The sequence below is a fragment of the Danio rerio genome, chromosome 14 (genome assembly GCF_052040795.2).
Source record: "Danio rerio strain M-AB ecotype USA chromosome 14, GRCz13ab, whole genome shotgun sequence".
In the NCBI taxonomy this organism is placed as follows: domain Eukaryota; kingdom Metazoa; phylum Chordata; class Actinopteri; order Cypriniformes; family Danionidae; genus Danio; species Danio rerio.
In genome coordinates, this window is record NC_141034.1 from 27,955,784 (window position 1) to 27,978,481 (window position 22,698).

Consider the following 22,698-nt stretch of genomic DNA (forward strand, 5'->3'; position numbering starts at 1 on the left):
TTTATCAAGATTCTTTGGATTCATCTTCAATGCCTCCACCTTCGTCTTACCCCAGATATGCTCAATAATAATCATGTCTGGTGACTGGGCAGGCCAATCCTGGAGCACCTTGACATTCTTTGCTTACAGGAAGTTTAATGTGTAGGCTGAAGTATGAGAAGGAGCGCTATCCTGCTGAAGAATTTGCTCTTTCCTGTAGTTGGTAATGTAATAAGCTGCACAAATGTCTTGATACCTCAGGTTGTTGATGTTGCCATATATTCTGCAGATCTCTCGCATACCCCCATACTGAATGTATCCCCAAACCATTGACATTTCCTTCACTAAATTTGACTGATTTCTGTGAGAATCTTAGGGCCATGCAGGTTCCAATAGGTCTTCTGAAGTATTTGAAACAAATTGGGATGCAGATCAACAGATGATTCATCTACTTTCTGCCAGTTTTCCAAATGATCAACTAGAAGTCAAGTTATTATTTATTGCTTTACAACTGGAATAGAAGTACTTTTTGCCTGGCATACAGATCGATTCTGGTGATGCACGCTTCCACAAAGAGATTAAAACAATGTAAAATCAAGGTAAACCTACAGTCACAGTGCATTTTTCTTACATATGAAAACACTATTGCTTGGTTGTAGAGAAGAGTTTAGGTTAGTAATTTATTAGGTGATCTGTACGACAAGCCCTGCCTTCTTGTGGAAGTGTATCTGAAGCATACAACAAAATGTAATTTAAGTAACGCAAAATTATAAACAGCTGCCTCTAGTGGATTTGACATCTGAAATCTGCAATGAAATGTATCCAGAGAAACGTATTTTGCCAAAAAATGTAGTCTGAGGCACATATTCACATAGCCAGAGCTGTATATGATTGTGGTTTACACCACGCAATACTGCGTTCACAGAGTATTAACACAAATCTACCCTTTATTTCAAAAGTTTAAAGGTGTGGTCACGAAATGCTGTAGGAATCTATGTGATCGTGTGGAAGTTAACCACGAAGATTTAGCACATTATAAAGTTGGTGTTGACCAACAGAAAGCTGCTTGGTATTTAAAAAAAAAAAAGACTTGTGTGTGAGCTGTGCTTCGTATGTTTACGCTACTGAAACACTATGGACCTCTTTTCACCTTAAGAAAGCACAAGTGAGTACTGTATGTTCTTGCGTGAAGCTGATTGCAGTGCATGTTCTTTCACTTCTATAGACCAATGGCTCATATCGATGCATTTTATTTGTGATGTGATCTACATTATTCACCAAACATCATTCACATTCATGCCAACCCAGCTGAAATGCATCAAGAGGATCAGACCGATATAGGCTGTTTGTTCGTCATTGTGAATGTTTGTGCTGAGATTTTTGATTTTGCCTGTGGGTATATGAGGATTTTATTTGTTGTGAATGTGCAATGAATCATTAAACAGAACTGGGTTTAAAAATACAATTTGTTCAGTTGAGTTGTTGAAATCCTGACACGCTGCAGTCTTGCCCCTCCTGCCGTTTGGCATTAGAGCAGGCACACATTTCCAACAGGATCCTTGACAGAAACAAAATCAAGAGCTGCTTGTTTCTTATTTGTGTCGAATGAATATATATATGCAAATCAGATAGAAGAAGTTGGAAGGTAAATTGTCTTTTCACGAGTGTGGCAGATGACCTTAACCTTCTCTCTGAATTTAACAGATTATGAGCTTTGCTGAATCTAATACTAAACCGCCAGACAAATCTCTCCGCAACACGCCTTTCAATATTCAGCTGATTCCAGATGCACGGCGGTCTAATTCCGCATTCTCCTGCCTGATATATTAGTTTTCTCTTTTTCTGTCACTTTGAAGGAAATTTTTTGATAAATACATGCATCACCAGTACCGTTTTTAACAGACTATTTTTAGCCATGAGATTCTGCAGTGTTGCTACATTTCTTCTGAGACTGCAGAAGCACCATAGACTTGGAGAAGTGAATGTGCTTAGTGAGGACAAACCACAAATCTGCTGGAAAGCGTCTTGTTAAGGTGACACTAAAGTGTTTCAAATGCGCAATCATTCAAAAATTGGAACATTAGCTGCGTCCCAAATCGCATACTTATGCACTATTCTACGCCATTTTGTAGTATAAATAGTGTAAGTAGTGCGTTCACACTGAAAAAACTAAAAATAATAAGTGCACTTCAATTACCCGGATGATGCACTCATTCAGCCGCTAAAATGAAATGTGGAATGATGGACACTTCACGCACTCAACGACCGCAGGTTTGCTTACGTAGCAGAAGAGGCGGAGCTATCGGACGCACATGTTGAATAACTTTATTTATTCTGGATGGTGAAAGCAAAATTCTCCTACGAGAGTGATTATAGCGCCTCCCAATGGTGAATGCGGCAATACTCACGGCAGGTTTTATTTGATAGTTTGGTCATTTATTTCAATGATTTGGCAACCGTCAAACGTCATTAGGGAAACGGTTTGAATTTCCGCTTAGTAAAAAAACATTAGTGTGCCATTTGGGACACCACTATATACATGTACTATCCTGTTGAGTGTGTAAGTGCATAAGTACATAGTGCATGAGTGCATAGTGTATAGTGTGCCATTTGGGACGCAGCTACTGTCTGAAGAAATGGGATCCAAGCTATAACCTTGGGAAGCCAGGATATTTCTTGTGTTGTGCTACAGTAGTATCACATTATTATATACAGCTAACTTTTCTTTTCTTTTGTTCATCTAATGCAGTGGTTCCAAAAGTAGGGATCGGGACCCCTTGGGATAATGAAGGGGGGTCACTTGGTGAGTTCCAAAAATCAAATTCATTTTATTAAACTGTTAGAATTACCATATTTTATCCATAACATACAGAAGATAAAAATAGTAGTGCAGTGTAAGTTTGACACCCAGTGGTTGAACTAGGTATTGCACGCCTGGATCAAAACACATGCAAGCGCAGGTTGCCAGATTGACGACATCAACAGAAGTGTGCCTGACTGTCGGACCTAAAGGCTGATTTAAATTGTGTTCTAAATAAAACCAATTACACGCGATAGATGGAATATTATTTATATCAAAATGTGTATTTGTCCTAACCAACAACTGAAATTTATATTTTAGAAACGGCTTTTTTTTTTTTTTTTTTTGTAGCTGAACAACAGAAAACTACAGAAACAAAGTTTACCTCAGGTACACCTCATGTGCTTTATTCATATATAAATGCTAAAAATGTAAGTTTAAATTTATTAAAATTTTACATGACATTTATTGTCATACGACTAAAAGCAGCAGCAGACCTCAGATCTTGAAAACAAAATAAACCATTTAATTAAATTATATAGAACTTTTGAAAATTGAATTTAATTTTTTAATTGACTCTGTGTAACCCAACTCATATGAGTGATTCAGCATGTAAATTTAATAATGTTAAAGATGTTTATTATGTATTAATTATAATATAAACCCTACCATTTTGTTGGAGTGCAGTAAGTGCACATATTCTGTGCCTCTGAATGGCTGTAATAAATTTTTTTGTCATGTTTCGTCTGGTGCAAAAGCCAAATTGCTTATCACTGCAAATCTTGTAACGTACAGTAGTATGTTGTGAGGACATGGTGTTACAATGCAACCTGCTATCCTTATGTTTACGTTCATAATATTTATATATTATTTGCTAATTAAGAATTACCTCATGTGGATCTCTGAATCTGCGTCTCATTTCAGAGTCTGCTACTGTCCACCGGAGGTTGCATTTAGGTCACAGGCGCACACTTTGAGAGTCTTTCTGAATAAATGAATGAAATGCGCGGTTTTACAACAAGGCAACCCAGGGTGCTGAAATATAATTGGCTTAATTGGAATTGGGCGAGTTTAATGACCAAAACAAAGGCAGATATTCTGGCACGTAACACACATTTTCAAAGCAGAATATCTGACTTCAGCATTGTTTTCAGATAAACTAGAATGTTCACTTATCATGTTTTTTTTAAATATCTGCAAACATATTATGGTAATTTTATGCTTTAGAAGAGTCAAAAACTCACATACAGCACATTTACTAGTTACATTATAAATGACATGCTTTTTTTTATTGGATTGCGACCCCTTGGGCGATTACATTAGATTAAAGACACAGCAATAGTGTCAGATGCAACAGATTGATTTTATAGCCCCAGGTTAAACTCTCTGACACCTTTACTACACTCACGTACACTAAAAATAAATACAGGCCACAACTGAACATGGAGGATGAGCTCCAAATGGTGTTCTCCAAAAGTAAATGAAGAAAAGGCTTGGGCCTATTTATGTGTGTGCACAGTTGCACGCAAGGTTGGAATATTTTTAACCACCTCAGAGAATATTGGGGGTCACAAGTCACTGGCATTGTTATTTTTGGGGTCGCTGGCGGAAGGTTTTGGGATTCCCTGATCTAATGCACTGGAACATAGGGTGTGTCTCATTCAGCTCTAGGTCGTGTACACAAATTTAGGCAATGGTACAGTTAGTGATGAGCTTGGTTCACTACACATTGGGACACTGAGAACATGAGAACAACCTTATTGTACATCAACATTAAAACTGAAATTTATAAACAATGGCAGAACTAATATTTTTTATGTAATTGCACAGTTAAAACAATAAATAAATTATAGCTAAATAATTGGATCGTTTCATATACCATCAGTTTCACAGTACTGGGATGCAGCTGGAAGAGCATGCGCTGTGTAAAACATATACTGGAACAATTGGTGGTTCATTCCGCTGTGGTAACTCCTGATAAATAAGGGACTAAACCAAAAGAAAATGTATGAACTAATCTACCATAAACATTTAAAAAAAAAAGTATAAATCTTTACAAAATTGTTCCTAACCTGTCTAGCTATGTTCGTTTGTGTTAAATATAAATAAATAACAGATTCTTTGCTAACAATTAAGAATAACGGTTAGTTAATGTTAATCAGGTAATTTAAAGTTGTCTCATTAGTATGCACACTGAGTTTTAGATAAGTGTTACTTGGTGCAAAACTCCCACTAAAATCTCCCACTGACAAAACAGATAGCAAGAAACTAAGGGTGCGTCTCAATCAGCTCCCTTGTTCAGAAGTCAGGGCACTGATCTGGGCGTAAGCCATTTTAAATACGGCCTCAATTGCAAAATTCTTTCAGTGAACTGAAATGTTCACGCTAATGATTAGTTAGATGAACAAAAAGGCTCAGTTAATGTTGAACTATGATTAATAAATGCTTTACAATATTATTTTACCACTAGTTTCTTGCTCACTATTTTGTCAGCAGGAGATTTTAGTGGGAGTTTTGCAACAAGCAACACTTATCTAAAATTCAATGTGCATACTAATGAGACAACTTCAAGACTTGATTAATTGATTTAGCCGTTGAAATATTTCAATCAGCATCAAAGGCATTTGTCATCTTCATCCTCTTTTGATCCCGCTTTGGTCTTGTCTAGTTGTTCCGTGTGTTCAAAAGCTAAAAACGTTGACCCGTTCATATATTTCTTGTCTCTCTAATATACTCCCAAACAGATCAATGAAAGGGCATGGGAAGGACCCAAAATTTTGGCCTTGTGCATTGACACACTGCTCTATTTGAGAATCGATAGCAGAATCTCCTCAGGGAAGTTCATTGTGAGTAACATTCCCCGGTCAGACAGATGACCAGCGGCTAACCTCAGAGTGAATCAAATCACGCTTCAGTTCACCAAACAGTTCCTGAAAAGAAAAAATGAGAAACAGGGCAAGCATTTCTGTAAAGATATTGTCTTAATGTTGAAATATAGTATCAAAATGTCATTTAAAATGTATTAAAATGTTTTTATGGGTATAAAAATTGTGAAAAGCATGTAATGATTAAGAGTTTAAAATATAAGATGTGTATGATACATTGCAAAAGAAAATTATCCGTCAGTTCAGGGCTTGCATGAGACAGACTTGTGTTTAGTATTGCACATTAAGTACACATGGATGCACTGTATGGTATGGCAAGGCAAGAATAACCTGGGCTGGTTGTATTGACAGTGCCCAAGTTAAAATATAGCCTTGTTACGACCGTCTTGGACCACTGAACTTAAGTGTAACTACGTTCCAACTAAATATTTGGATGCCCATGCACAATGCTAGAAAAGAGATGACTGAGATTAGTTTACATTGATTGATAATGAAGATTTCCCGCTGCTCACAGCATTTGCATTTATTTAATTTATTATGTGTTGCCAAGTCTCACATTTTTTTCCAGTTTATGAATTAAGAAGGTAATTTTCTTTCAAGCAGTATTTTGTGTTATTTGTATCCATCAATTACAATCAGAATCTCTTCCTGACTGAATATTACTCCTTAATTTTTTTCTCCAATGTAGGCCATTTCAATGATTTAAAGTTTAATGTTTAGATAACGTGTTCAGTTCACACACATTCACAGCTCACAATGGAAACATTTGCATTGTCTTCTGTTTTCAGAGGTTTACTGTGATGTAATCTACTATAAAAATATCTTTAGTCATGATAGTTGACAGTTTACGTTATGTTGTAGTTTTCCTGGAGCAACACTTATAATAGAGAATTATTTCATAGATTTTATTAAATACTTTATAGACATTATATAATGTAATATTACATTATTCAGTGTGACTATGCATTGTTATATGGAGAGCTTACAACCTACTATACGGTGGTCGAGAGAGCCTAGCTTGCTGCAGTTTAAGAAAACACATGCAGTTACAAAAATTACAGCAAATTAAGAAAAGATATTCATTTGTTTGACAGCACATGTGCTGCAAATCCTCAAAACGCAAACACATAAAATTTTTTTTTTTTTAAATCGAGCTGCATTTTTCCACAATGCAAGCAAATTAATAAAGCGCACTGCATTTTCTCACAACACTTGCACAATCATTAAAACACAACGAAAAATATTAGAGGGGGCCCTAATACGTGATGGACGCCGATGTGCCATGACTATTGCTTAGTGAAGTTGTAGGTGATCTTTAAAAGGTGAGATTTTTCTTTGTTAAATTTAACATCCTGACTCTCTTGTCTATTGTATTTTATTAGTCTAAATAACCATAACAACCGGGTCTGACACGTTTTTGAGACTCCTTGAAACATTTTCGTTGTGTTCTGTGCTATTTGAAAGTGATGTGAGAAAATGCATCGCTTTTTCCTAAATTATTTGCGTTGTGAGAAAATGCAGGATGTTTTATTAATTGTTTACATTGTAAGAAAATGCAGCACTTTTTTTAAAAATGTGTTTCGCGTTGTGAAGATTTGCAGCACATGTTCTGTCATGGATGAAGATCTTTTCTTATTTTGCTGGAGTTTTGTAATTCCACGTGTTTTCTTAAATTGCAGCACATTAAGCTCTTTCGGCCACCACACCACTATGTTCTCTCTTAAGAACTAAAGTAAGAACAAATTTAGTTACAAAGTATCTAGTATAGGCTTTACATTTAAGTTAAAGCAAGAATGTATCAATAACTGGTGCAACTTTGGCACTTTTTAAAGGTTTTTTAAAGCTCCCCATTGGGTCGAAATTTTACTTATTTTGCTCACCTGGGTTTGAAGGAAATTACCAATTTCTCCTCAACTTTTTTCTTTTTCAACCTGGTTGTGGAATTGCTCAGATGACGCATCAAACAGATTTGGGTGCTCCTGCCAAATTTACACTAGTTTTTCCTCCATTTCTTGGGTATAAATAAACTGAAAGAAAGCATTTTTAACTCCTTCCCCAACCTACCGGTGACCACATTGAACACATTTTACATGGCATGATTTGACAGCTCCAGGCAGCTCCAGGTATTTCGCAGTCAGCTCCAGGTATTTAACACGCCAAATATCTCAGGGGCATCAGCGACTCATCGCCGATTTTCTCAGATCGCGTCTTTGATAGTTCACAATGTGTGATTGTTACTGTGGCATTTGTCTGCAATTTCTTAAAACCTGCCAGCGAGTCAAAATCGGTGCTAAAATCATGCAGTCTGAACTTGGAATTAGCCTCAACTTTACAAGTATGAACACACTCTTTGTCCTGTTTATATATATATATATATATATATATATATATATCTGTGATTCACCCATTCACCCTCATACTTTTTGGTTTAGTTCTTGTCTAGAATGAAATCTAGATGATCAATCAAAATGAATGTTTTCTTTAATCATTCATGAGTCTCTTTTTACCTGCAGTTGTCAGATATCATAGTGTTGTATTGGTTTTAAGAAAAGCTAAAATTATACTGAAGAAAGCTTGCAGGTTTTGTTTGGTTTAATAATTAGTTTAGCAGTAATTCATTGCACTTCATAGCTTTTGATGTGGTTTTCAGTACCCAAGTACCCTTTAGGGTTCAGCGCGTATAATATTACAGTATTAATCAATCAGGCTTTGTAATATAGCAGTATAATATGGGAAATGATCTCCACGATATGGCAAAAGAGGCCCAAAAAAAATCTGTAAAAGGAATATTTTCACGTACTCCATCATAGCACTGATGGTTTTTCAGCATCTTAATGGCAAGCTGTCTAGAATGATGCATTACAGGACGTCAAGTTCTATTCTACCATGTAAAAGTGTGTTATGTAATGTATTTATTTTAGCTGCTGCATCTCGCTATGAAGCGCAGAAGATCCTGCCTCATAGCAACACTCCTAGAGTCATAGAATAAATGATATGGTTTAGCACAAATTTGCCTTTTGAGCTCTTATGGGTGCTGCTGCCAGGATTCATGGTTGTGCTGATTTCTCTAGCTGAGCTAAATTATCATCACCCCTTCAGGTCTCAATTGAAAAGCTGTGTGCTCATGCTCACAGTAGTTCTTCATTAAATGAAGAAAAGGCTCATTTTAAATGGCTTATTGTAGAACTCTGGCTTGCGCTCCAGGGCCAGATTTTAGAACAGTAAAAGTTGTTACTGAATGCCCATAAACCTGTGCGTTTCATTAGGAATGTCTGAGAGAGAAAGTGAGTTGATAATCACGTCACAGGAAAAAATGCAATTCAGTAACATCGTTTAGCTGAGGATAGCACTTCTTGGAACATGGAGCAGCACATTTCTCTTTTGCACCCAAAAGGCACTTGGGTCCACAAGACACAACACAATGGCAGTTTACAAAAAAATAAATCTTAAAAATGTTGCTTTTTCAATCTAGTGTCTATGTAATCTCTGGCCAAACATGATGTCTTATAATTTGCCAAAATGAATGAAGACAAAGCCACGATGGGTATGAAACCAGGTGTAGTCTGAATGTTAAAATCTATACACAGTGTTGAGAGTCTGTGTACAAGGTCGAGCTCCAGAAAATCAGCTATGAGGTGCTTTAAGACTACAAATAAAAACTACAAACAAGAAATGAAGAACCTTAAACTCCAACACAAATGATTTTAAGCCTAAATGGGGTTTTGAAGTCGAGATGGTATTAAATAGAACTACTGTCTGCAAATATCCTTTAAAGAGACATATTTTGTAAAGCGTAGTTTAGGCTTATCAGTAAGCTCGCTAAAAAGGATGTTCTCACAAGCTGAAAAGAGATGCCTCTGCAGGTAGCAAATAGATGCAGCAATGGACCCCATGATACATTCTGTGAGTTAAAAAACATCCAAAGACTCACTGTGCCTTCTATAAACTATCCAATCAGGAGCATAGACTAAAAAAAATCAAAAGAATGTAGTAACTGAAAAAAGTCTGCTCCCTCTTAAAATGCTTAAAGGACATCTGTTTTACCCTTTTTTCAAGATTAAGATTAGTCCTTTGTGTTTCCCGAACGTGTCTGTAAAGTTTCAGCTCAAAACACCCATCAGATTATTTAGCTTTCTGAAGTTTGTAACTTTCTGCTCTGAACACATTGTAGCTGTTTTTGTTGCCTGTGCCTTTAATGCTAGCGTTCCTTGCCCACCATTCCCACGTGCCTGTCAGAGTGTGCCTCAATCTCCACCTCGGCTGCATCAGATAAACAGCACAGTGACAGAAATGAAGGAAGCAGATCTCACGTTACGTTTGTGTGAAAATCTACTACAGTAAAAACCGTTACCAATATTCATGTGATGTGGAGTTAGTTTAGTTGTTACAAAGTTCATGCACATACAACCGCACACACGTTTACCTTTGCACGCAAATGTAACAGGATACATTACATGTTAATATTTACTGCTGTTTGGATATCCCTTATGTTAATCTATGAAATAAACCTGATTGAACGTCCACAAACCGGGATTAATGCATCAAACAATTTTGTGTTTAATAGACGTCTAATAAACATCTAAATGTAGACAGCTTGGCTAAAACAAGACTAAAGTTAGGCTGTTAGTAAAAACCGCATATACATCGAAGTATAGTGCAAAACTAGACTAGTCATAAAACTGATAGATGGCCTATTCTTAAACTATACCTGTCAACCCTCCTGATTTTCCTAAGATTCTTCCGTATTTTAGAATTAAATTCCCGCAATCATCCCGTAAAAGTATTTTCCCGTATTTCTCCCGTATTGTCAATCTTTGTATGAAGGGTGCCAATAAACATTAAAGAGCAACCCATACCGCCGAACCATCGGGGAACGCCCCTCACTCTTAAATACGAGTCTGTTATGTGCTTTTATTTTATTTAGGCATGAAAACACTTTCAAATGAATATAAAAACAGCATGATTCCCTTTTTTTTTATTACCAATGCCGTCACTCCTCCTATGCAATCCTCTAAGCAGTTCATATAGCACCGTGACTGTCAGCTGATGTGATCCACATTGATAAATAGACGCTGTTTCCCAAACATTCTAGACACGCGATTTGAAACGGAGCGAAAGTTTGGGTTTTGGGTGTGTTTGATCAGACATATACACATAATTAATAATAATAACATCTAAATATGTAGATCTTGCTGTTTTTTTTTTAAACACAACTAATTTTGTCCTAAATGAGCATTAAAAGTTAGGAAAGCAATCGAATGGTTTCATTACAACATTAGATGTGTGCATTTTTGTGGCACCTCTGTTATTTATTGTATAATCAACCACAAAATCTAATGAGAGATTCATTCATTGCTCTTTATTCAGAATATTTAAGTTCTACAGTAAAGAAAAGATTAATGAGATTTAATAACTTGACTCTATTTCTTTATAATAGCTATTAATTTTAATAAGCTGAACTATTTGCTAATTTATTTGCTGCTAATGTATACTATTTATTTTACTTTTGTGATTAGTAATAAAGCTTATTACGACCATTCAACTGTTAATTTACCATGAAATAGCTCCAGATTAACATATTTAGTAATTTGGGGATTTTTTTGTGGGGTTAAGGTTTTATGGTGGGTATTTCCCTTATTTTCACATCCCCGTTGACAGGTATGTCTTTTAGATTTTCACTGACAGCCAAAAATGTAGCCTTGTTTTAGCCAAGATGACTATGTTTAGACGTCTATTAGACATCTTTAAAAAACAAAACATGCTTGCTGGGCTGTGTCACCAATTTTGATGTCATTTCTAGCAAGAAACGTGTCTTGTAGTTATTAAATATTTGTTTAGTTTTCATGCTCTCTCTCTGTTTTGTTGCAGATTACCTAGTGTAGTAAGGCAAAAAGTCAGCTGCCAAAGCTTTCAAACAGCTTCAAAGTTGTTCAGAAGTTCAAACAAAAGATGTTGCCTTTAAGGGATGTGTCACCAAAAATCTGAATTCTGTCATCATTTACATGTTGTTGCGAATCTCTATGGCTTACTTTCTTCTGCAGATACTTTTGAAGAATGCTAGCAAACGAACAAAGCTGCAGCCCATTGTGTGGACAAAACGAAAACACTATTGCTCAAAATATCTTTGTAACAAAGTTCAAAGTTTAGAGAAGGAGGCAGAAACGTGTAATGAAATTGTAATGACAAAATAAACAAACAAAAAAACAAAAGAAGCAGCCACTCAGACAACTGCGCACAAACAAAATAAACATCAACTTAAATGCCTTAAGGCCAATATACACCGCACCAACAAATGCAGTGCTGTCAGTGCTCATTTCACAGATTAAACATGCTGAGTCTGCTTTTGTCTGGTCACGGTATGTCTGAGAAATGACATATTATAATCTGGTGATTGTCCGCATTAGTCTGCATCTGTCTCCGGTGTGAATTAAGCTTTAGGTCTGCTCCTTTCTCGTCTCCCACTGTCATAACTCCTTTTATCCCTCTAGAGATCCTCCACGGGACTTGAGACTGCTGTTTTGAGCAGGTGTCTCACATTAACTCTCGCTCGACTGAACTTGCTCGGCTCCAACAGACCTCAGACTTGCCCTACTTATCACATACACCCCCCGTGGCATGCTGGGGATTCACTCTGCTTCTCAAATCTACTGTGAGAGGGTATACGGCAGCCGCAGCACCTGGGGTTATGGACAGATGAGATCAACCAAATAGGGTGGTGGGAAGTCCTGCTTGCTAGCATGCATCAAACAAGCCAATCCCCATGACTCTACGATGTTCTGGTGCTGAGATATAGCTGTTGCTTAATCGTTGCTGGGTTATTCTCAGGAAGAAAGAAAGGAGGACAGAACCAAGAGGGAAAAATCTGGCTCCTGAAGATACTGCCACTTGGTAGTCATCTAGTTGAGAGCTTCACACTCACAATATAGTATATGGCTGTACTCAGTGAATGAATTCATACTCCTTTCATCCCTTTAATGGGGTTGTTGCAAGGTCAGATACAGGTGCGGCCAGAAGTTAACGAGTATTATTTGTTATTTATTAAATTACCTAATAAATAGTATTTTTATTGTCTACCCCGCAAGTTAGCGAGTATTTTTTAAGTTATTTATTAAATTACCCAATAAATTTTTTTTGCTTCTAATGCGAAGTTAACGAGTATTATTTATGTTTTTATTAAATTACAGCGTCTAACGCGGAAGTTAACGAGTATTATTTGTTATTTATTTAATTACCCAAAAATTGTATTTTTTTATGTCTAAGGCTGAAGTTAATGCATTTTATTTATGTTCATTATTAATTTACCCAATTAATTTTATTTTTTAATGTCTAGTCTCAAAGTTAACAAGTATTATTTATGTTATTTATTAAGTTATTTAAATTAGTTTTTTTAACATCTACCTCGGAAGTTAACAAGTATTATTTATGTGATTTATTAAATTACATAATACATTTGATATTTTAACATCTACATCGCAAGTTAGCGAGTATTATTTATGTTATTTATTAAATTACCCAATAAATTGTATTTTGTCTCCCCCGGAAATGAACTAGTATTATTTATGTTATTCATTAAATTACCCAATAAATTGTATTTTTAAACATCTACCCCGGAAGTTAACGAGTATTATTTATGTTAGTTATTAAATTACACAATAAATTTTATTTTTTTAATGTCTGCCCCTACCTAAACCCTTAACCCAATCGCCACAAAATATTAATTATTATTATACAATGTCATAAAAATTATGCCATTTTGATGTGCGTATCTGCAGCTGTATTCTGTCTAGACTTCATCTCCTAATGGCTAAGGAAAATAGGCCCTGCTTCCTGCATGACAAGGAGGACAACAGCTAGAGGATCCATCTATTCATTCCTCCTGTCTCCAGCTAAAGTGGACTTGACTAAACAGTTTTGCATGAAAACAAAGTCAAGGTATGAATTGTAATTAAATAATACTTTTATTATCATTTATCCCCAAACATTTGAAATTGATAAAATATGTCACCTGGGACCATTCTGTGAGACTTTTAATTATTTTTTGAAAACATCAGTATAAAATTAAATATTTTCAGTATAAAATATAAGTGCCTTTGTCCCTGCACTGCAAAAATTGATTTTCTTACTTAGATTTTTTTGTGTCATGTACACACTGCAAAAAAATGCTTTTCTTGCTCAGATTTTTGGTCTTTTTTTCTAGTCCAAATACCTAAAGAATCTTAACTTAAAACAAGCAAAATAATCCGCCAATGGGGTAAGCAAAATAATCTTAAATCAAAAGAAAAAACAAAATTATTTTGCTTACACCATTGGCGGATTATTTTGCTTGTTTTAAGAAAAAAAAATTTACTTAATTTTGGCATATTATTTCTGAAAACAAGAAAATATGTTTTGCTTGTCATGAAAATGCTTCTTGATATATTACTTTTTAGATATTTGGACTAGAAAGAAGACTAAAAATCTAAGCAAAAAAGCAATTTTGCAGTGTGTACAGTGTGCTTCCCATGAAGGCAGGGTAGAAATGAGACCCTCACTGATTTCTGACTCATCCAGAAATGGAGAAAAGCCATTTCAATGGAGGGATGAAAGGTTATTTTATAAAAAAAATTACAAAATAATAAAGTACACAGATATTTCATTTTTTAATAAGCACTACTATATACATATAAAAAGAAGACAAGTACATGTTTGTCCAAGCCGATTTAACTACTGGATGAGTGTCCCAAATGTAACACCTCCGGTTATTTTTTACATTAACCTCCAGTGTCTGTCACTTGTATGCCTCTTGAGATCAGGGGAGTGAGGTTTAGCCACTCTGTTGCCCTCACCCTCTAAACCTCACTCCAATCCAGGTCATGATACCAATGTAACTCCTACAGTTCTAGTACATAGACCCACTGAGAGCAGGAAATGAACTGGTGATTCTGGCATGGGAGGGGTGGCATACTAATAAGGACACTAAAGATTGCAGAGTCTAATGTTTGTTGCTCGTGCATTTCTTAAAATCAAAGGAGTGGGGTTTACCCACACAACTCTTACTAGCCAGCCTCCATTACACAAATGCATATTACATAATAAAAAAGAAGGGTATACTGAATAACCCTTATGCATAGGGACTTTTAACTTTAAAGGGTCATGAAAAACCAAAACACGTTTTTTCAGATGTTGACAGTCATATATATGTGTCCCACATTGCTGAAAAAACTATTAGGACACATATATTTCACAAAAAAATGAAAATTGGTTGTTTTTCTTTGTTTTGAGCAAATTCGTTCTTTCGGGTAAAAATAAATTTTGACGTTTTTTAAAAACGTCATTGAGTTTTCAGCACATCTGTTCATTAATTCATGGGAAAAACTTGATTCGAGCCAATCAGCTCTCTTTGTTGTGAACAACGTGCAATTTCATTAATGTGCATGATATAGCTTTGAAGACTCTTTTTACCTGTTGCAGTGCTCAGAGAGACGCCACGCTGTGTTGCAAACCGTAATCAAAACAAGTAGTAGAGGAATTGTTTGAAGACATGGGTCGTCAGAGTTGCAACTAAGGTTTTGTTTCCATTTTCCCACATTAAGAGCACAGCTTGCGTGTGCACCCACATGTGTGGATTACAGTGGTCTGCTAACACACAGAAAAAAATATTTGTAAGGAACATTTTGTTACCCGAGAGCTTTTCGTATCTGGAAAAGTTGAAATCCGGATTGGTTTCAGTTGGTGTTAATTGTCCTGTCTCTACGGATTTGGATTTGTTTATTGTTATTCAGATGGCAAAATTAGTATCGTCAGCAGTACTTTTTTAGTGTTTAAAAGCATACCCTAGTCAAAAGGATTTAGTTACTAAGTTTGCAGTAACATTACTGCAATATTATGGACTGAAAGTCCTCCACTTACACACAGCATTCAGATCCTCTGTAAATGCTGCTCTCTGAATCACTGTCTATGTTTGTGTTGCTGTGGTGAAAATCAGCTGTAGTGCACACAATGAAACTCCTCTTTTTATGCAAACCCTTCCCTCTTTCACTACTTGACACTCCCACCTAAACAAAGTTGGACTCACCCACTTTCCTGACTTTTTTCCAAAATAGAAGTGTATAAACACCCTGCTGAGACAGGGGGTTTTCAGGGTCCTTTAAATAAGCCCATCTCTGAACTTTTGATGAACTCTCATGTCATTAAAGATTCACCACGTTTAAGATCTAGTTTGTGTCACTGCCTGATTGAGATTCAATATAAAGTGGGTCTCACACCAGACAACAAGCTCTGCATTTTTCTGTGCCATGTCTTAAAATGCAAAAAAAAAAAAAAAAACTTTTGTATTTTTTTATAGATTTTCAGAGCTCAGTTGCTGCTCCTCACTACCATTCATCTAGTTTTATGTGTGAAAAATTTCTTATAGGTCTAATTAACTGGTTATATTTTGATTCAATTACATTATCGCTGCAGTAAAACGAAGCTCATGAAATTGAAGATAGTCACATCAACCTGTCACCTGTAGTTTTTTGGTGGCGTAAAAACACTTTCATGCATATGGCCTATTGGAGTAAATAATGGTTAAGTTTTATTTTGGTGTGAAATAACCCTTCTTAGCCCCTTCTGCAACCTTCTTAACCAGAGTTACCTTTCACAGTTTTGTACTGTAAAAGACTTCTACCAAATAGACTGAACTGAGTGACTGGTCAGCGTGGTGGCAAGGCTGCTGTTTTCGATTTTAGACACAAACAAAATGTCCTTCCATCAGCTACACAGTGTGGTAAGAAAGAGCACAGCCCATTATGCAATCCTGAGAGAGAGCTTCCAGACTCCTCTCTATGTGGTTTCTATTTTCTCTGTGCTCAGCAGTGCAGCCCCTGACTCTTATCCGTGACTCTCTTGTGTTCCCCAGAGACCCGCCCTCAGCAGAGCCGGGCGCCAGCACTGCAGGTGAGCAGCCCTTAATGAGAGAGGTGCCTTTGGCTCCTGTGAAAGCGGCAGGGCTGGGGGGGGAGGGTTGCAGGCCCTTGTAAAATTTCGATGCTCATCTGTGTTTCCCCCCTCTTGGCACTAACTATAGATTAATGCTGAGAGAGACAGTTAGATGGCAAGATATAGCCTACCCTGCCTGGAGTCAGCGAGCTGTGCCGACTTTGACAGCACCACAGTTGGCTGGGACTGCTTGCAAACCTGCTCTTATTCATGCTGTTACCGTGCTTGGATAGAGGAGGAGAGATTTAACACAGTGGCTTGTCATTTTCTCCCTCATTACCTAATCTTCTCTCAAGGACTGCCTCTGAATTTACAGAAAGTCAATTAAGCCATTCTGAAAAGCAATCCCGGTGGTTATTAATCATTTCCCAGGGTTACTAATCAGCCCTGCCACAGGGCAGTACAAACCGGGCATGCTTTCCAATCAGAGGTACAAGATTCAGCGCAATTTATGGAGCACCATAAAGAGAATCGCAAAGACAAATAAAATATGTTGATGCCTTGAAACAAGACACCAAATGTTTGGATGTAACCTGGACTCCCTCTGTTAAGGATTTTTGTAAATTACATGATATTTAACTGTAATATGAACTTTATTTTATTCTAGGACAGTTATGCAGTATGTTAATGTATTTTAAGGTTAAATTGTTGAATTATTGTAAATATTACAGTAAAAATATGCACACAACTGTATAAATACATACACAGCAAAATAAATGGTGCTTTAAATGTAAATAAGGCTTTTTTGCTGTAATTGATTTACAGTAAGTTTCTGGAAAACTGCTGCCAGTAAGTTACTGTATATTCTACAGGAAATTGTTAACAGTGTATACTCTATCCCCTTACACTGTTAAGGATTTTTGTAATTACACTGTATTTAACTTTAATGTGAACTTTAGTAGTTTATGGTAGGACATATATGTGACATGTTACTGTATTTTAAAGTTGTATTGTGAAAATTACTCTATATTTTACAGTAAATATACACAATACTGTAAATACATACACAGTCAGATAAATTGTGCTTTAAATGTAAATATGTTATTTTTTGCAATATTGATTTATAGTAAGGTACTGGCAAACTTCTGCCAGTAGGTTACTGTAGTTTCTACAGGAAAGTGTTAACGGTGTAGTCAAACATTTACAAGTAATGACAAATCTAAAATCCATTTAAATTATATATTTTTTATTATAGGCCAAATCAAAACAATCTAAATGGAAATATTACAACAGCACAATTATTTTGATTGTTTCATGTTTATTGTTGCATTTAGATATCCTGTTTACATTATGTATCTTACAGCTCATGTTATTTATAGTAGTCAACATAGTACATTTAAAAATAGCAAAAATTGTATTTGTTCCCTCATTAGAATTTCATCCTACTGTACTAACCATAACCAACCAGTCTACAAATGTTCTAGTTTAGTTGCTGATATCTTCAGAATTTGTTTTTAATGAAATTAAAGGTATAGTAGTGATGTGATGTTGTGCCCCGAGGCTTCGAAGCTTGTATAAAAAAAACATACATCTCGCTGTGAAGCAGTGTACCAGAGCTTGATTCGTTTTGCCATCATCACGTGATCAGTGATGTCCGAAGCTTCATTTTGAGTATAGCGAGAGATTAGGCGTCAATTACATACATTTCTACTGTTTCAAAGAACTGCACCGGTCACACACACCAGTAATTAAACTAAAATATAATAGTCATTTATAGTAAAAAGGTTTTAAACCATACTAAAGTGTATTAGCGTATTTTCTATCTTTAAAGAAAACGACTGCATATGAATCGCTAGATCGATCCCCGCTTGGAGTGAGTGGGTGACTGAAGGATTAGTTGGAATATGATATATGTAAATACTTTTGAATTCCTTGGACTTTACTACAATCATCAGTGGTGTAACATACCTTATGTGTAAAAACTACAGTAATAGAGTAATTTGTTTATATTACTGTTGTTGTATTACTACATGAATGAACTGGTCAGTTGTGAACATTTGACATTATTGCAATACAGTGCTTTCCCACACTTTAACCAGAAGAGGTCCTCATCGAGCTCTGATTTAGAAAGCTTCAAGTAACGAACCTTTTTCCGATACAATTGAGTCGAGCGCTTTACTGGTTCAGAAAGCTTCTTTTCACCATCACTAAGGTTTACCTGAGAATGAAACAATTACCCTGTCACAATCATCAGCGATCCAGGCTTGTCGATCGCTGGTAAACATTCCCTTTCACTCGGACTACATGCATCACTCACACCTGTACTGGTTCACCTTTGATTACACACACACAGCTCGGAGCTGCTCAATGACTGATTACTCAGAGTATATAGACTGCTCACTTTGTTGAGTCTTTTTAGTTTAGACACTGAAACATCATGAAGTGTTATTCTGTCTAGTCTTTTAGAGTTTAATTCTTATCATGTTTTCTTGTTATTGATAATCATATGGTGAAGCGAGGCTTCATAAAATGTTTTGAAACTCCTCTCTACAGTAACCACACCCAGTGGTCATTTTTATGTATTGCTCTGGAACAGCATCAGCAACGAAACAGTTAAGCAAATTCAGGTATTAAACCCCACATTGTAGAGTTCAGGTTATAAGTGATGTAGTGAATTGGTTTAGAGAGTTCATGATTATCATGCATAGATGTGTTAGAATCTAGGGTGATGCGGCTTTAAATGTTAGTTTTTAAATGCTCTGTTCTTTTAACATGTTTTTTTATTTTAACATTTGTTTGACATCCGAATTAACACTTTGTGAATAAATATCTCTTGTTTTTGAACCTGGGGCCCTGTGCAGCACAGTAACTTTATGCACACATATAGCCCACTATAGGCTACATAAGACATGTACATGAGTTTTTTGTGGCCCTGTTAGTCAAACAGAGATCCACCAAGTTAAAACAAAACAAAAAGCGCTCTGGGGTAAGTTCAAATGTATGGTCGGTGCTCTTTGGGTAAGGGATTCATCAAATCTGCAACAAGAATCAGTCCAAGGCACTCTAGTAAAGTGAAAAAATTAAAAAGCCTTTATTCACATGGCTAGATCTCTAAAAACCGCGATCCACCAAGTTTTTAAAACACTCCTGAAATGATTGATGCTTTGAATTGGTTTAGCCACGAAACACTTTAGTTACGTGACCTTTGTATTTCGAATCGCCTAGTCACGTGGCCGGATCATTCTTCGGTGCAGTTTTTCAAACCGCTTGCGTTTTAGGATTTTGACACAGTGTCAATGTCTGTTGATTCTTTATAGCTGCCTGTACTGACCATTTTCCTGTAACCCGACTCTGCCTTTTGGATTACCTGTAAGTTACCGTTTACTCCTGTATTTGACCATTGCCTGCCCGGCTACTTGATAAAAACTGCATATGGCTCCTTAACTCTGTTATCTAGTGTCCTAACAGTTACATACTCATTTACTCATCCTCAGGTGGTTCAAAAGCTTTGAGTTTTTGTTGAACACAAAAGAAGAGATTTTGAAGAATGTTAAAAACTGGTAACCATTAGCTGACATCCATTTTTTTGAAAAAAATAAAATAAAATAAAATAAATACAAGGGATTTTAATGGCTTCTAATATCCAACATTTTTTGTTCAACAGAAGAAAGAAACTAATATACCTGTTGGTTTGGAACAAATAGAGGGTCAGTAAATGATGTCAGAATTTTTTGTTTTAGGAGAACCTTTCTTTAGAGTAGGGGTGTCTAAACTCAGTCCTGGAGGGCTGGTGTCCTGCAGATTTTAGCTCCACTTTGCTTCAACACACCTGCAAGGATGTTTCTAGAAAACCCAGTAAAGCTATGATGACACTAGAGTTTGTGTGTGCGAAATTCTGTCGTGTGTTGCTGCGAAAAGGGGTGGGAATAAACAAGATTATTAGGAATTTAAAAAGTGAGCGATTGCTCCATTTAAATTTCTGTCCAGAGAGATCATGTTTTGATCCTCGGTTGTTATCACGCAGTCAAGTGGTGCGTTTTTGCAGGTCAGAGTTCACCAACGAAACTTGATACATGACCCGGCATTTCCAGTCTTATGCATTCGCATGCGTATGAATGGAAGTCTATGGGAGGAAAAGCCCAGTGTGACCGCAGCTTAAGAGCTTGATTAGCTAGCCCGGTGTGTCTTTTTAGGGTTGGAACTAATCTTTGCTGGACACTGGACCTCCAGGACCGAGATTGGACACCCCTGCTTTAGGGCAATAAACAGAACAGAATTAGAATTTGCATATTTTAAATTAACTGAATTTCAACTAAGTAATTTAACTCAGAAGCCTTGTTTGAAGTCTTGAAAGGGTGAATAAACACCTTATTTCACAAAACATAAAATTAGGTTTAATTTCTCAGCATGATATTCAGTAATTCTGTTTATTTCCACCAGTCAAATCTCAGCACTTTTCCATCTTTATATATAAATCTGATTTTATTTCAGGAGGAAGTTTATCTACATACAAACTAAAACATTGCCAATAAAAGTAAAAGCACAACTCTGCCCAAACCTACTATTTGAATTGTCCTAAAGTAACTTTTTATGAAATCCCTATCTTGCCTTAGCAACCGTTACCAATTATTTTTCTACTACGCATCTTGGAGATCCAGAGCTCTGATAGCAACTAGTCAAAGTGTAACCTGTATTTTTTCATTTGCAGGCCCACTGAGGGTTAATATGTATTCCCGAAGCTGCACAGCCACACAGAAACTCTCATCAGGACCAGCCCATGTGTGACACATTCATCAGTTTGCTGCTGAAAGAATGATTTCATGGACAGAGGTGAGGGTTATCGCCACAGTATCAGCTCCTGGGAATTGAATTTCTGAAATCATACACCAGATTTGATCTCTTTTATCCTTGGCGTTGCTTGATAATCAGTATGGGAGAAAAGACGGATGTGTGTGACAGCACGAATGTGTGCAGCATATGGTTTTCGCTCATAATTAGCATAATCTATTCATGCATCAGTGGTTCTCATTTGCTTAACTAGACATAGTGTCATCACCTTGTCATTTTATACTATGAACTTGTACATCATTTGAAGCAGCAGCCACTGTGAGTCATAAAATGTTAGGTGCATCACGACCAGCACTGAAGGAAGAGTCTGAGATTGGTGCGTCATAGTCTTAATATTTTATGGGCTAACTATATCAGTCACTCTATATTCTTCCAAATTCAAAAGAGTGTTTTGCATTCCAAAGTTAAGCTCTGTGATATGCTGTCATTTACGTACTCATAACTGCATGTTTTGCTCATCCCATGGTACTGCTATTATAAAATGCGAGATTTAAAGCAGAGGTAGTAATTCAAATAAAAATATGGCGTTTGAGTCATAAAGAGTCTTCACTCAAAATACATTTACATGCGAAACAAGTTTGAAATATCTTAATATCACAATTTTGTGAGTTTATGCTTATTTGGAGCAGTGCCAGTGGAGTCTGGAACAAAAGTTAAAGATAATTATTTGGCAAAAAATGGTCATTTATTAAACTTAAATAGTTACTTATTTTTATATATATTTATTGAGTATAGGACTTAATATCATAAAGTGTTTTGCTTAGCAAATAAATGCATTCCGATTTAAAGGTGCAAACTATAGGCATTTTTGTACAATATTATTTTTATTTTATTTGTGTAAGCAGTTTATAAAAAAACAAACAGATATTTCCCGACCTAATAGGTTGTTTATGAAAGCCTATAGATTAATTTTAGTTGAAGTAATGGGGATGTTTTTGCAATGTTTTTACAATGGATGGCTATACTGGTCAAACAATTAGGTAAATTTACTGTAAATAAACTGTTGTCATAAAACAATGTGGCATTTTATCTTCACCATAAAAAATTGTTAAAATGGTAATGGTGTTTTGGTAAACTACCAAACCAATGTTTTGAAGTACAAAAGGCTGCACAATTAGGGCTGCACAATATATTGCAATGTGATCCCTCACAATAGTCACATTGCAGGATATGCAATGCTGAGTGTGTATTATCATTCATTATTTGCATGTGTTTTGGTGCCTGTGATTGCATAATGACTTTGAAAGCATTCTGGCATAAGAAATTGTACTATTTGTGACCTTAACT

At 36.1% G+C, this 22,698-nt stretch overlaps 1 protein-coding gene across 3 annotated transcripts in view; it reads left to right on the forward strand.

The window, feature by feature from the left end:
* The first annotated feature begins 18,975 nt into the window (after positions 1–18,975).
* sh3rf2 (SH3 domain containing ring finger 2) overlaps positions 18,976–22,698 on the forward strand; it is a 98,087-nt gene continuing 94,364 nt past the window's right edge. Inside the window, exons 1-3 of one of the 3 annotated variants that reach the window (XM_087281434.1) lie at positions 18,976–19,190; positions 19,881–19,932; positions 21,272–21,393. The gene's annotated coding sequence lies outside the window, so the exon portion shown is untranslated. The remainder of the gene's footprint in view (positions 19,191–19,880; positions 19,933–21,271; positions 21,394–22,698) is intronic. The other 2 variants (XM_087281432.1, XM_087281436.1) reach the window with 2 other exon arrangements.